This window comes from Pelophylax lessonae (assembly GCF_965119305.1).
Source record: "Pelophylax lessonae genome assembly, chromosome: 10".
Classification (NCBI taxonomy): Eukaryota; Metazoa; Chordata; class Amphibia; order Anura; family Ranidae; genus Pelophylax; species Pelophylax lessonae.
The window spans coordinates 213,587,522-213,602,706 of NC_138777.1; positions in this window are offsets into that span (position 1 = coordinate 213,587,522).

A 15,185-nucleotide genomic window follows, 5' to 3' on the forward strand; every position below is an offset into this window, starting at 1 on the left:
GGCGGAGCGCGTTCTCGCAGGCATACGACGCATGCGTAACTCCTCGCTGAGCTCCCCGGGGCGCGCCTAAGGAGCGGGCGGGGCCGCGCACGTCGGAGGAAGAGGGCGGGGCGGGAGGACGGTCGGCAGGGTGGCCGCACGTCGGGGACGGCTGGAGACGATGAACATAGGCCCGCTCGGGGCTGCGGGGGATCTGAGGTGCGGAGTGAGGGGCGGTGACGTCACTTCCGGCAGGCGGGGCGTCAGAGGGTGAGAGCGGCCCCGGTGGACGGTGAGTTTGGTATGAGGGGGTTCTGTGTGCTGTCAGTGATGAGGGGAGGAATGAGGGGAGTACTATGTGAGGAGGTATGTGTACATTCAGGGGGGTCGGTGTCGTGCACTGTATGGGGGGGGGGGGGGGGTCTATGTTTTGATTATACTGCACTGTCAAGGGGGGGAGGGCTGAGATCAGTTGATGATTGGGGTCTGTGCTGGGAGGGTGTCGGGGGGTAGGAGGGGGGGGGGCTGTGTTGGATATGAGGGGTCAGTGGGGGGAGGCTGTGTTGGGGTGTGCACTCAGTGTCAGTGCTGGAATTCTGCATTGTGATTGGTCAGTGTTTGGGGAATACACAGGGAGGGTGCTCAGGTCTGGGGTGTCAGTGATGGGGGGGGGGGGTGCACTGTGTGGGGAGGAGAGGGGGGGGGTCATTGTTGGGGGATTTGGTGCACTGAGGGCCCGGGGGAGCTCCTTATTGGCAAAGAATGCACTGTGTGTGTAGAATGCACTTTGGGGGGAGGTCAGCGTTGGGGTCTCATACACTATGGGGGGGTCAGCGTTGGGCTGGGATGCAGTGGTTGTGGGGGGTCAGCGTTGGGGTTTCATACACTATAGGGGTGTCATCATTGGTCTGGGATGCATTGTAGGGGGGGGGGTGAATGTTGGGCTGGAATGCATTGTTGAGGGGGGGGGGGTGTCACCGTTGGGCTGGGATGCATTCTGGGGGGGGAGGGCTCAGCGATTGAATCCATTGTGGGGGGGGGGGGCAGCGTTGGGCTGGGATGCTTTGCTGTGTGTGGGGGGGGGGGGGAGTCAGTGTTTGGGTGGGATGCATAGTGGGAGGAGTCAGCATTCTTGTGTGATGCAATGTTGGGGGGGTTCAGCATTGGGGGTGGGATGCATAGTAAGAGGGGTCAGCATTCTTATGTGATGCACTGTGGGGGGGGGGGGTGAAGGGCAGCGTTGGGGGTGTGATGCATTGTGGTAGGGGGGGAATCAGTGTTGGGGTGTGATGCTCTGTGGGGGGGGGTCAGCATTCTTGTATGATGCACTTTGGGGGATCAGCATTGGGATGTGATGCACTGGGGGGCGGGTCAGCATTGGGATTGGATGCATTGTGGGGGGGGGGGTCACTGGTTGAGTGTGATGTACTGTGGGGGGGTCGACATTGGGGTGCGATGCACTATGGGGGGGTTGACGTTGGGGTGTGATGCACTGTGGGTGGTGGGGTCAGCTTTGGGGTGGGATGCACTGTGGGTGGGGGGGGGTCAGCGTTGGGGTGGGATTCACTGTGTGGGAGGGGGGGTGTTTGCGGTTAGCATTAGGGTGAGATGCGTTCTGGTGATGCGGTGTTGGGGGGTGTGTAGAATATTGGGGGTGTTGGGGGGTGTGTAGAATATTGGCGGTGTTGGGGGGTGTGTAGAATATTGGCGGTGTTGGGGGGTGTGTAGAATATTGGGGGTGTTGGGGTCAGATGATGCAGTGCATCTGAGGGAAACACAATTACTGTAGTGGGGGGGGGAGACAGGTGTTTGTACTGGGGGGTATATTTGGGATGTCAGTTCTGGTGGGGAGCAGAGTGGCAGTCAGGGTGTTGCTGTGCGTAGAATACTTTCCTATATCTGGGTATTGAAGTGTAGAACACACAGTTTTTATTTTAGGGTGTTGCGGGTTGTGTAGAAAATTGGGGGTGTTGCTGGGTGTGTAGAATATTGGGGGTGTTGCTGGGTGTGTAGAATATTGGGGGTGTTGGGGGGTGTGTAGAATATTGGCGGTGTTGCGGGGGGTGTAGAATATTGGCGGTGTTGCGGGGGGTGTAGAATATTGGCGGTGTTGCGGGGGGTGTAGAATATTGGCGGTGTTGCGGGGGGTGTAGAATATTGGCGGTGTTGCGGGGGGTGTAGAATATTGGCGGTGTAGAATATTGGCGGTGTTGCGGGGGGTGTAGAATATTGGCGGTGTTGCGGGGGGTGTAGAATATTGGCGGTGTAGAATATTGGCGGTGTTGCGGGGGGTGTAGAATATTGGCGGTGTTGCGGGGGGTGTAGAATATTGGCGGTGTTGCGGGGGGTGTAGAATATTGGGGGTGTTGCTGGGTGTGTAGAATATTGGCGGTGTTGTGGGGTGTGTAGAATATTGGCGGTGTTGCGGGGGGTGTAGAATATTGGCGGTGTTGCGGGGGGTGTAGAATATTGGCGGTGTTGCGGGGGGTGTAGAATATTGGCGGTGTTGCGGGGGGTGTAGAATATTGGCGGTGTTGCGGGGGGTGTAGAATATTGGCGGTGTTGCGGGGGGTGTAGAATATTGGCGGTGTTGCGGGGGGTGTAGAATATTGGCGGTGTTGCGGGGGGTGTAGAATATTGGCGGTGTTGCGGGGGGTGTAGAATATTGGCGGTGTTGCGGGGGGTGTAGAATATTGGCGGTGTTGCGGGGGGTGTAGAATATTGGCGGTGTTGCGGGGGGTGTAGAATATTGGCGGTGTTGCGGGGGGTGTAGAATATTGGCGGTGTTGCGGGGGGTGTAGAATATTGGCGGTGTTGCGGGGGGTGTAGAATATTGGCGGTGTTGCGGGGGGTGTAGAATATTGGCGGTGTTGCGGGGGGTGTAGAATATTGGCGGTGTTGCGGGGGGTGTAGAATATTGGCGGTGTTGCGGGGGGTGTAGAATATTGGCGGTGTTGCGGGGGGTGTAGAATATTGGCGGTGTTGCGGGGGGTGTAGAATATTGGCGGTGTTGCGGGGGGTGTAGAATATTGGCGGTGTTGCGGGGGGTGTAGAATATTGGCGGTGTTGCGGGGGGTGTAGAATATTGGCGGTGTTGCGGGGGGTGTAGAATATTGGCGGTGTTGCGGGGGGTGTAGAATATTGGCGGTGTTGCGGGGGGTGTAGAATATTGGCGGTGTTGCGGGGGGTGTAGAATATTGGCGGTGTTGCGGGGGGTGTAGAATATTGGCGGTGTTGCGGGGGGTGTAGAATATTGGCGGTGTTGCGGGGGGTGTAGAATATTGGCGGTGTTGCGGGGGGTGTAGAATATTGGCGGTGTTGCGGGGGGTGTAGAATATTGGCGGTGTTGCGGGGGGTGTAGAATATTGGCGGTGTTGCGGGGGGTGTAGAATATTGGCGGTGTTGCGGGGGGTGTAGAATATTGGCGGTGTTGCGGGGGGTGTAGAATATTGGCGGTGTTGCGGGGGGTGTAGAATATTGGCGGTGTTGCGGGGGGTGTAGAATATTGGCGGTGTTGCGGGGGGTGTAGAATATTGGCGGTGTTGCGGGGGGTGTAGAATATTGGCGGTGTTGCGGGGGGTGTAGAATATTGGCGGTGTTGCGGGGGGTGTAGAATATTGGCGGTGTTGCGGGGGGTGTAGAATATTGGCGGTGTTGCGGGGGGTGTAGAATATTGGCGGTGTTGCGGGGGGTGTAGAATATTGGCGGTGTTGCGGGGGGTGTAGAATATTGGCGGTGTTGCGGGGGGTGTAGAATATTGGCGGTGTTGCGGGGGGTGTAGAATATTGGCGGTGTTGCGGGGGGTGTAGAATATTGGCGGTGTTGCGGGGGGTGTAGAATATTGGCGGTGTTGCGGGGGGTGTAGAATATTGGCGGTGTTGCGGGGGGTGTAGAATATTGGCGGTGTTGCGGGGGGTGTAGAATATTGGCGGTGTTGCGGGGGGTGTAGAATATTGGCGGTGTTGCGGGGGGTGTAGAATATTGGCGGTGTTGCGGGGGGTGTAGAATATTGGCGGTGTTGCGGGGGGTGTAGAATATTGGCGGTGTTGCGGGGGGTGTAGAATATTGGCGGTGTTGGGGGGTGTGTAGAATATTGGCGGTGTTGGGGGGTGTGTAGAATATTGGCGGTGTTGGGGGGTGTGTAGAATATTGGCGGTGTTGGGGGGTGTGTAGAATATTGGCGGTGTTGTGAGGTGTGTAGAATATTGGCGGTGTTGTGAGGTGTGTAGAATATTGGCGGTGTTGTGAGGTGTGTAGAATATTGGCGGTGTTGTGAGGTGTGTAGAATATTGGCGGTGTTGTGAGGTGTGTAGAATATTGGCGGTGTTGTGAGGTGAGTAGAATATTGGCGGTGTTGTGAGGTGAGTAGAATATTGGGGATGTTGCTGGGTGTGTAGAATATTGGGGATGTTGCTGGGTGTGTAGAATATTGGGGGTGTTGCTGGGTGTGTAGAATATTGGGGATGTTGCTGGGTGTGTAGAATATTGGGGATGTTGCTGGGTGTGTAGAATATTGGGGGTGTTGCGGGGTGTGTAGAATATTGGGGGTGTTGTGGGGTGTGTAGAATATTGGGGGTGTTGCTGACCTGCCTGTTTCCTATTGTGTGCTGTCCTTTTTGTTATTGGATATTTTATTCCATAATATGGTGTGTGAAACATACTAGGCATTGAGGAGTTACGGTGTTTAGGATGGAGATCATTCATGGTACCAGGAACTATTGTTTGGTAATGGTAAAAGAAGAAAACGCCCACTTTTTTTCTTTTTTTTGCAATGCAGGTCTTCAGATGTGTTTTCTGTTAATGCAACAAGAACATGTATGGATTGTGTGCCTTGTATTCTGTATCCCTGTACTGTGACAACGTTGGTACTCTCTCTCTCTACCCTGCTGCACCCCAATAATGAACTGTACACCAGCGCTCCTTTTTGGCGACTATCAGAAGATCTATGTCAGCGGTCTTCAAACTATGGCCCTCCAGTTGTTCAGGAACTACAATTCCCATCATGCCTAGTCATGTCTGTGAATGTCTGAGTTTTACAATGCCTCATGGGATGTGTAGTTCCGCAACAGCTGGAGGGCCGTAGTTTGAGGATCCCTGTTCTATGCCATCATCTGTGGAGTGTAGATGTCTACAGGCAGCCGCTGATACTTCTCAAAATCAGTAACGGGAGGCTGGTGTAGAAATCACAAGCTTTTCCTCCTGTGTGCAGGACACCCTAGTGTATTTCATTATTGGGGTGTTGCAGAGTAAAGAGATTGTCACTGTATGGGGGGGGAGGGGGGGTGCAGCAATGTAATGGGCCTTTCCTATAGGACTTGTTACCAATGGACCTGGCTTTTTCAGTAGGCCTCATGTTGAAGTTTCCAGCCCCCACCTCAAGCTCATTCCAAGAAAGTGATGTCACTGCAGTCAAGTCGGATAGGTTCAACTTCAAGTAGATCGAAACCCAAACTCTAAAATCTCATATAACATGTTAATATCATTCCAGATGTTTTCAGTCTATTTAAAACTGCAACTTTCACTGAAATAACGAAGTATAACTATAGGCAAAACGTTTTTTTCTTTAGTTTTGGAAAGAGCTGAGAAGGATTGGAACACATATTAGGTTTTTATTGCCGTCTGCGCTCCTCACCTTTTCTGTTTTACCATTATCAAAAAAAAAAGTGAGTTAAAAGGAAAAAAAATGTGGGTTGGCCCCAGAAAAGTAAAAGAGGGGAAATCTTACAATGTTCCGGTATCCTGGAGGGCCCGCAGGGATTTCCTCTCCCTTCCTGTGCTGGATATGGGACCGGAAGTAAAGGGTAATCTCCCCAATGGGACACTTTTTTTTTTTTTTGACAACTGATGGGTTACAACCCTCCCTTAGGCTGGATACACACTATCCAACTTTTGTGGTTAGATTTCCTTCAGATTTACCTTTTCTATGTAGTGCAAGGGTCTGCCAGATTGCATACAAATTGAAAGTGTTTAGGCTTGACCTCATATTATATGGTTTTGGTAAGTCTAAAGGAAAGTCTTCAGAAAATCTTATAGTGTGTATGGCCCATTGCTCTTTGCACCATGGGAACACATGTTTTGGCTTTAGTTTTGGATAAAGTGAAAAGGGATTAGAACACCTTTTTAGGTTTGTATTGCTGCCTTTGTCCCCGTTGCAGAGATTTACCTTTTTTTCGATTTGTCTTGGTCACCGTTATCACTGAGAGTGAAAGAAAATCCCAAATTTTGGGTTGTTACCAGACCCAGAATAGAGGGGAAATCTTCCAATTGGGACACTAGTTCTCAGGACAACCAGGGATTTTCCTCACTTTAAGAGCCCATTCACATTGAGGCGACACGACTTCGGGGGGCGACCTGTGAAGTCGCGTGCAGCGCTGTGGCGCGACTTGCAGAGACTTCACATAATGGAAGTCTATGCAAGTCGCTCAGAGGTCGCCCCGAAGTAGTACAGGACCCTTTTTCTAAGTCGGAGCAACTTGTGTCGCTCCTATTAGAACGGGTCCTGTGCTACTCAATGGCCTGCGACATACTGCGACTTGTCAGGCTGACAAGTCGCGCTAATGTGAATGGGCTCTAAAGGATTTCCTCTCATTTCCTGTTGTGACTGGCAAAGAATGCAAAAAAAAAATCTCCTCAATGGAGCACGGATGTTATAATGATGCATTTGTATCGAAAATGGAAACAAAAAATATTGCTTTAGTTCTCCTTTTAAAGACAAATTCCAGAGAGAGTGAAAATCCTCTATTGCAGTGGGGCTGCCTCCACATTACATACTTGTTTGCATTTACGAGACAATGAAAATCAGTTTACTTACAAAGTCCTCCGGTCCAGCAGGCTCCTCCACTCTGCAAGACCGGTCCCAGCTGCCTCTTCTCCCCTATGCTCTGGTGGTCGAATGCCTTTTGAAGTCATCAGGACTGATGCAGGGCCCATAGCCGTGCATTGGACTCTAAGGAGCAGTCCACTGCTGGAATGTAGGGGAGTGCTGTCTCCTGGGGGAGCATCAGATTATGTAAGTAAAACAGCTTTTCATCTCCTCTAGGTTTAAATTAAACAAGCGTTTATCCCTTACAGCAGTGGTCCTCAACCCTGGCCTACAGGGCCCACTAACAGGCCAGATTTGCAAGATAACTGAAATACATCACAGGTGATCTCATTTGCTGCTCAGTGATTGCAGTACTCTAGTCTGCATCTCCCCAAGGTAATACTTAAAATCTGGCCTGTTAGTGGGCCCTGAGGACCGGAGTTGAGGACCACTGCCTTACAGTACAGAGGCAGTCCCACTACAAGGGAGGAATTTTACTTTTTCCCAGAATTGAGCTTTAAAGGGTAAGTTCACCTTCCTGAACACCTTATGTTACACCTGTGTTTAGGGTGTAATATGTTCAGCATGCACCCCGGATAGTGGGGGGGGGTCCTCTATCTGCACCAGCTTTCACAATTTGAAATCAGCGTAGCCATAGGGGGCTCCGCTCACACAGGCAGGTCATTTCAATAGACTACAACTACCATCAGCCATTGCAGCTGACTGTAGCTCTCAATAGACTGCGGGGGTGCCAGTGAGCGCTTTTGTAGTTCATTGATTTTCCTACTTCGAGCAATTGCCTGCCCGTATCAGAGGTACGTACAGACAGCTATCCTAAGAGTCTGATCGCACCCGTGGTCTGCTGACTTCAGGTGAAATGCTCTGCAGGCTCCTTAGAAAAAATAAATGTACATTTTTTATTTTTTTTTTTTAATCCTATACCTGCAAATAAAAATGTGCATTTATTATTTTTTTAATAGATGTACTTATTTAAGGTTCTTATTCAGGCATTTCCTGATCTGCAACAGTTGTGCTTCTGTATTGTGACCCTGTCACATGCAAGCAGCTGTGCCATCACATATTGCACAGGCGTGATTCACCATAGTCGCTATTAGGTCAAAGGCAATGTGTTGGTGCTGGAGCAGGAAACGGCAAATCGCATGACAAGTTGCACCCCATTGCCAGAAATGGAACCGTTTATATAGCGGTAACTCATGTTGCAGTGATTATTAAAGGTTTCTGCACTACTTTTTACAGATTCGTTGTGACTTGCATAGACTTCTATTAAATTAAGTCGCACACAAAGAAATCAGCAGTGCGAGATTACACTGATGTGTAGGTTTGAAATCGTGCTGAAGTGACGCAATTTCAAAGCCGCATCAGTGTGAACCGGGGCTTAAAGAAAAACACAGCAGTTTCTAATGGCACAAACTATAATGTTTATTTACTAAGGCGCCAATTGCAACAATGAGTTTTTCATGCTTTTTGCAGAAACGCAGGACATTATTTTTTAATGTGGGTTCCTATGGAACACTTTCACATCAGTTCATTTTTGTGCCTCTGCGTTTTTAGAAAGAGGGACTTTTATAAACACAAAACGGTGATTTTTTTGGTTCAATCGAGAAATTGCAGAAAGGCATGTAGTGCATTATTTACTGCAGCGATTTTGCCATGATTTACGTTTATCTGTCCAACAACAAATTTGCCCAAATAAATCAACCCAAATCGTGGCAAAAGCACAAAAAAAAAAAAAAAAAAAGGCAAAAAGCACTGTAGAAATGCTTAAAAGCTAACTAAGGCAGGCCATAGACGATTCGAATTTCATACGATTTATCGTTCGATAAACGAAAGCGGCACTCGTGCACATCATCGAGTGTACCATCAATGTGAGCCGAAAATCGTACGACAAAACACTATTTTTTGTGCCTTTTAACCACATCTCTACCGGACACACTCCCTACTGTTCTGTGTTTTGTTAGGCGAAATCATACAGCTCCCCCACTAATGATACGAAATTCGGCCGATTTTCGCAAAAAAAACCAACATGTTGGATATGTGAATTTGAAAAATCAAAAGAAAAAATGAAAATCGAACGTTTTACATACCACACTAACGATACGAAAATCGTTCGATAACACTGCCATTTACGATTTTCGAACGAAATTCGAATCGTCTATGGCCTGCTTTAATAGATGTGAATGGAACCTAGAACTGGAGAGTGCAAAATCTGGTGCAGCTCTTCGTGGCAGCCAATCGGCTTCTAACTTCAGATTGTTCAATTTAGCTTAAAAAAAAAAAAAAAAAAAACATTGAAGCCGATTGGCTACCATGCACAGCTGCACCAGATTTTGCACTCTCCAGTTTTAGTAAATCTACCTCTAAATATAAATTAGATTTTTTTTTTCATTACTGTGGATTTGGTATCTGGTTGTGTGAAGAAACTGCTTTTTTCTATCTGAGATTTTGACACAAATGGGATTAGGGTGGGGTAAAGGGGGGGGGGGGATATTTATCCTTAAAAAGTCGGCTTCCATTACCATACCATGTATATCGTTTTGGTTTAAATAAATATATATATATATATATATATATATATATATATGTGTGTGTGTGTGTGTGTGTATATATATATATATATATATATATATATATATATATATATATATATATATATATATATATATGTATGTGTGTTTGCAATCTTGGTAACTCTTCTTATAGCATTTTTGTAACTTGTGTTTTTTTTTTTTTTTTTTCTTGGTGTGCGTCATTTGCATCAGTGTAAAACATCTGGCAAGAAAACATTTTATTTTTTTAATGCTTCTGTAACATAGTAGTTGATGTTGAATAAAGGCAACAGTGTATCCAAGTCAACCTGTGTAGGTGTGTGTGGATGTATTAATTTCCCATACCCCTGAATGTTTTGATCTTGGAGATGTATGTCCAAGAGTCTTTTAAAAGTAGCCATACTCCCTGCAGTTACCACCAATTGTGGAAGAGAGTTCCACAATCTTATTGCCCTTACTGTAAACCCGTCCCCCCCCCCCCCCTTGCGTAGCTTGAGGTTAAATCGCCTCTCCTCTAATCACATTGTATGGCCTCGTGTCCTCTTACATTCCTTGCAACTGAATTGTTTTTTTTCTTTTTTTTCTATGCCCAGATCACCATTGAGGTATTTGTAAATGGCTATCATGTCCCCTCTCAGGCGTCTCTTCTCCAGGGAGAATAAATTAAGCGCTCCTCATAATTGAGGTCCTCCAATCCCCTAATTAGCTCAGTTGCCCTTTGGACTCATTCCAGTTCCAGCACATCCCTTCTGAGGATTGGTGACCAGAACTGGACGGAATACTCCAGATGTGGCCAGACCAGGGTTGTATAAAGTGGTAGGATTATGTGTGTGATTTTTGTTTTCGCCTTGTGGCAGAGAATCTGTTTTTTTTCATGCACATGTGGACCTTTCTGGTTATTTTAGGAGAGAGGACCATGTTTGTCTTTATTTAGGTGATGGTCTCTTTGGGGCTGTTTTTAGGTAGAGAGTAGGGGGGGGGGGGGGGCGCAGTCCTGCTTATGTAGAAAGCTGTGGGTTATTTAAAGAATGGGTGGTATTTAGGAATGACATCGCCTCTCTCGCATTTTTTGGAGGGGGAGGGGTGACTAAAGGGTCTTGGTTCACATAATAAAGAAAAGGAATCCGGCTGAGTGACATGGGCTATGTAAACAATAACGGCGATTTAAGGCGCAGTTGAGAAGTAGATCTTATAAGTGGCAGTCGATGCATTTTATGTGTATTGTGGAACTTGCCAGCGAATGGTGTATAGTGCATGCACTGTGAGTTTCAGTGAAACCGAACGTGCATTCCACAGAAGTCTTCCTGGGTAGAAGTGATTCAGCCTCGGTCCTGGCAGCTCCGTGACACTCAGTGGATCAGGACTCGGTGCTACACATCCCCAGCCCTTGCCGTAAGACAGAAATGCACACTAATCCCGGCTTAAAGCAGCTGGAGACCCGCTTACCTAGCCTCGCCTTTGCTCTGGGAATCTCTCAGCGTTGTTCAAGCTTTACCTCGCACCACAGCGATTGAATCACAGAGGTAGGTGTCAGGTTTTGTGCATATTTAGCTTTGATTGCTGGCGGCTAATGAGACTGCAGCACTGACAGGATCATGTTTATGTACTATTAATCTGAACTGTAACGCTTTAATTAGCAGAACCTGCCAACCGGTGTGGTGTCTTCCGATGCAATGCATAGAATGCTGCAGAGGTCGTGTTTACTGTTTACATTTCTTTATCAGTGGCATGCTCCGTGGTTTCATGGATCGCCCATGGACTGGAGGTGCTGCACTGTTTCTCTATGGTGTCCTTTGTAGATTGTACAGATTTGTTTTTGTTGAAGGAGCCTTGACATTCCATTCCGTTACAAGTTTGACAATACTGATTGACAACTTGTTACATTGTATGTGCTGGCCAGTTGTGGCAGTTGACTGAACAATAAAGGCCCCTTTCACTCAGGGCGGATTCCGTTCTGATCGGCAGGGGATCAGCTCACAGATTCCTTGCTAATCGGAGGAGAGCGGATGGGTGACATATCTGTGTATGCTAAAGCCCCGTACACACGATCAGATTATCGAACGATCTGTCGTCCGTTTTTTGTGGCATGCTAGTCTGATGTGGAAAGTGAAGAGGTTATTTTCATACGAATTTTCCCGTACGACAGAATTCTACTTCAGAAGTGATGTCATGTGTTGGATTGCTTTCTATGTGTTCTTTCGTCTCTGAGCATGCCTAGTCTTGCTCTTAAGATTTTTTTCCGTCGAAATCTGTACTAATGAGACGAAAGTCGGACGTTTTGATGGACGGCAAAAATTATATAGCCTGCACATCAGGATTTTGTCGGCCGAAAAGTCGAAGTTGGCTGTCGAAAGCACCGTACTAACAATCCGAAAATCGGCAGATCGGTCATCGGACGAAATTTCCCTTCAGATTTTCTTATTGTGTGTACGGGCCTTTATGCCTCGTACACACGCAACGATTATCGGCTGACCGATCGGTCGACTTTTGTCCAGTGTTGTTGTGTTGGTTGAAATGTGCTCTAGACTGCACACGCATTTTCTCGGCCAACAAAAATCTACTTCAGAAGTGATGTCATGTGCTGGTTAACTTTCCCTGTGTTTTTTCTTCTCTGAGCATGCCCAGTCTTGCTCATCAGATTCTTGTCCGCCGAAATCTGTACTGACTGACGGAAAATCGGCCGTTGTGTTGACGGCCAACAAAAATTTTATAGCATGCACACCAGATTTTATTCGGCCGAGAAGTCTGAGTCGGTTGTCGGAAGCATCATACTAACAAGCCGAAAATCGGCCGATCGGACGTTGGCCGAAAATTCACGGCCAACAATCGTTGCGTGTGTACGAGGCATACGTTTCTGCAGAGTGGACGTAGAAAGAGCCCACTCTGCTCTATGGGTGGATGGGAGTAAATGGACTCCGCTGTCTGTTTACACCCAACTGTCCTATAATCCAATCCGCCTAAATAGAAAAGAAAGGATCGGCTTTTTTTTTTTTCTTCGGACCCGGACTTGTGTTAACACCCGCCTGCCAATAGGAATGCATAAACCTTCCAAACAGGTCCGCTTGACAAACGGACAGGCAGACCTGATTGAATCGCCCGTGCGAAAGGGGCCTAAGCATCATTGCAATGTTGGTTTGGAGACCTTGAACTATGTGTATGTAAGAATATTTGTATGAAAGTGAGATTAAAAGATATGATTTGTATCTAACATGTATTTCATTTTGTACGTTCGCGTGTGTATGTTGCTTTGGGGGCACTCAACTAGAGGGAGGGGCCAGGAGAGCCAAAGAGGGACCCGAGAAGAGGCAGATCCGGGTTGCTCTGTGCAAAACCAACTGCACAGAGGAGGTAATTATAACATGTTTGTGTGTTATTTTTTATTTTTTTAAATAAAAAAAATGAGACTTAGCAATCACTTTAGTTAGCCTGCATTCACACTGCAGCGGCACGACTCTGTACTACTTCGGAGGTGACTTGTGAAGGCCCGTGCACCGGTGACTTCGGCGCGACTTGCATGGACTTCATATAATGAATGTCTATGCAAGTCGCTCCGAGGTCGCCCCGAAGTAATACAGGAACCTTTTTCTAAGTTGGAGCGACTTGTGTCGCTCCTATTAGAACGGGTCCTGTAGCAGTCAATGGACCGCGAGGGACCACGACTTGTCAGCCTGACAAGTCGCCTGACAAGTCGCGTTAGTGTGAATGGAGCCTGAGTCTCCATTCACACTACCGCGGCACGACTTGTGCACGACTTCGGGGGCGACCTGTGAAGTCGCGTGCGGCGTGACTTGCACGGACTTCACATAATGGAAGTCAATGCAAGTCGCCTCCAGGTCGCCCTGAAGTAGTACAGGACCCTTTTTCTAAGTCGGAGCGACTTGTGTCGCTCCTATAAGAACGGCTCCTGTACTACACTATGGGAGCGTGAGGACCGCGACTTGTCAGGCTGACAAGTCGCGGTAGTGTGAATGGGGTATTAAGTGTATGTCAAGCCAGATGCTTTCGTTTTGAATAGAGTGGGGATGGATCAGAACCCCTGTCAGTTTTCACTGCCATTTTAGTGTTAAGCCGTCCATACATGGATCGACCTTCAGTTGGTCCAGCAGGGACCGGACAAATTTCGAGCCATGTATGGGCAGGCGGGTTGTACACAAGTCAAATTATCGAATGGTCAGTGCCGCCGGCAACGCTGATCATTGTATTGTGTCGGAGGGGAACGATCCCCGCTGTCAGAATACAAAGTCTCTGCAGAAATCGAATATGTGGATGGGGGAATCCACTGATTAAACAGAAAAAAAAAAAATGAATCCTGATATGGCCAGCTTTAGAGAGAGTTACCCACACTTCCTATATTGCTGACAACCGCTTCACCAGACAGGAAGTAAGGGAAAATCTTCAGCAATGACACAGACAGCAATACAGATCTGGCAGGCGTTCTAGCCTCTAGTTTATCCGTTTGTTGCTGAGCATTCCTCTCACTTCCTGTTTAGTAAACAGTTGTTGGCAGGAAAGGAAATGAGGGAAATCTCTCTAATTGAGTCCCAGATAGCATTAAAAACCAGACAGGTATGTAACCCTTCCGTATTCCATTCCAAACAAAAAATAGTTTTGTCTGAACTTACATTTGTGTTCCCTGATTCCGTTGTACAGAATGTCTTGATGAAGCATTTTTTGGCTGCCAATAAAAGGCTTTATATGGAAACTTTAGACAGGTGAATAATTTTGTCTGCAAGTGAAGGGAAAGTATGTAAACTGTGCCGCATTCCAGGAAGAGGATGGCATTGCTTCATCGACTCGTAAAGTGCACCTGTTTCCAGCACACAGCTGATAAGATAAGATAGACTCAAGACTTTTGGTCTTACTCTTTACGGAACATGGCTGGCTTTCCTTGTTCTGATGTTTTTGTAACAAACATCACAAGAAAAAACTTTGACTGCAATACTTATCATCAATCCGAAGCTGTCCCCTGCAGTGCCTTTTCTTCATTACAAGATGTCTTCTGGGTTAAATGGTTCCCATTCTTTTTCTTTTGCTTTAGACCCTGTTCACACTTGAGCGTTTTTCATTTCGAAGCCCGACAAGCAAAATCCCATTAATTTCACTGGTTCCTGTTCATATTTGAGCGTTCTGTCGCCATGGCAAACTGAGCCGAAAGTGCGAGCGGATATTCTTTCCTCCTCTAAAAGGTGCAAAGTGTGGCAGCGGGGGGGGCGGCAGACGAGCGAGGCTCTCCCTAATACCGGAGTCTCCTCTTGATCAAGGGATTTCCGCGAGAGCCTATCCTCTCTGGGAACTTACACTCCTGATTGGCTGTTGGCAGCAGCGGGAGCCATTGGCTCCCGCTGCTGTCAGTCAGAGAGCCAATCAGGAGGTGGAGGGGCCAGTCATGGCTCCGTATTTGAATGGACACACAGAACCATACATAGCACACCATGGATCTTGCAAAGCAGTCCAAAGAAACGTTTTATTGCAGAAAGGATCACATCAGAAACAGTGCAACGTTTGGGAGTCACACAAGACCCCTTCGTCCTCACATGTCTGACAAAGGGGGTCTTGCGTGACTCTGAAACATTGCACTGTTTCTGATGTGATCCTTTCTGCAATAAAACGTTTCTTTGGACTGCTTTGCAAGATCCATGGTGTGCTGGTGAATATGTATGTACCTGTGATTTAGTGTCCAGCTGGTGATCGCTTCAGCACCCACAACAGATGTTCCTATATCCAGGAAGGTGTGTGATGGGAATATGAACTATGCTGGACACACAGAGAAGTGGCTCGTCTCAGGTGCCCCCTTAGCAAACTGCTTGCTGTGGGGGCACTCGACAGGAGGGAGGAGC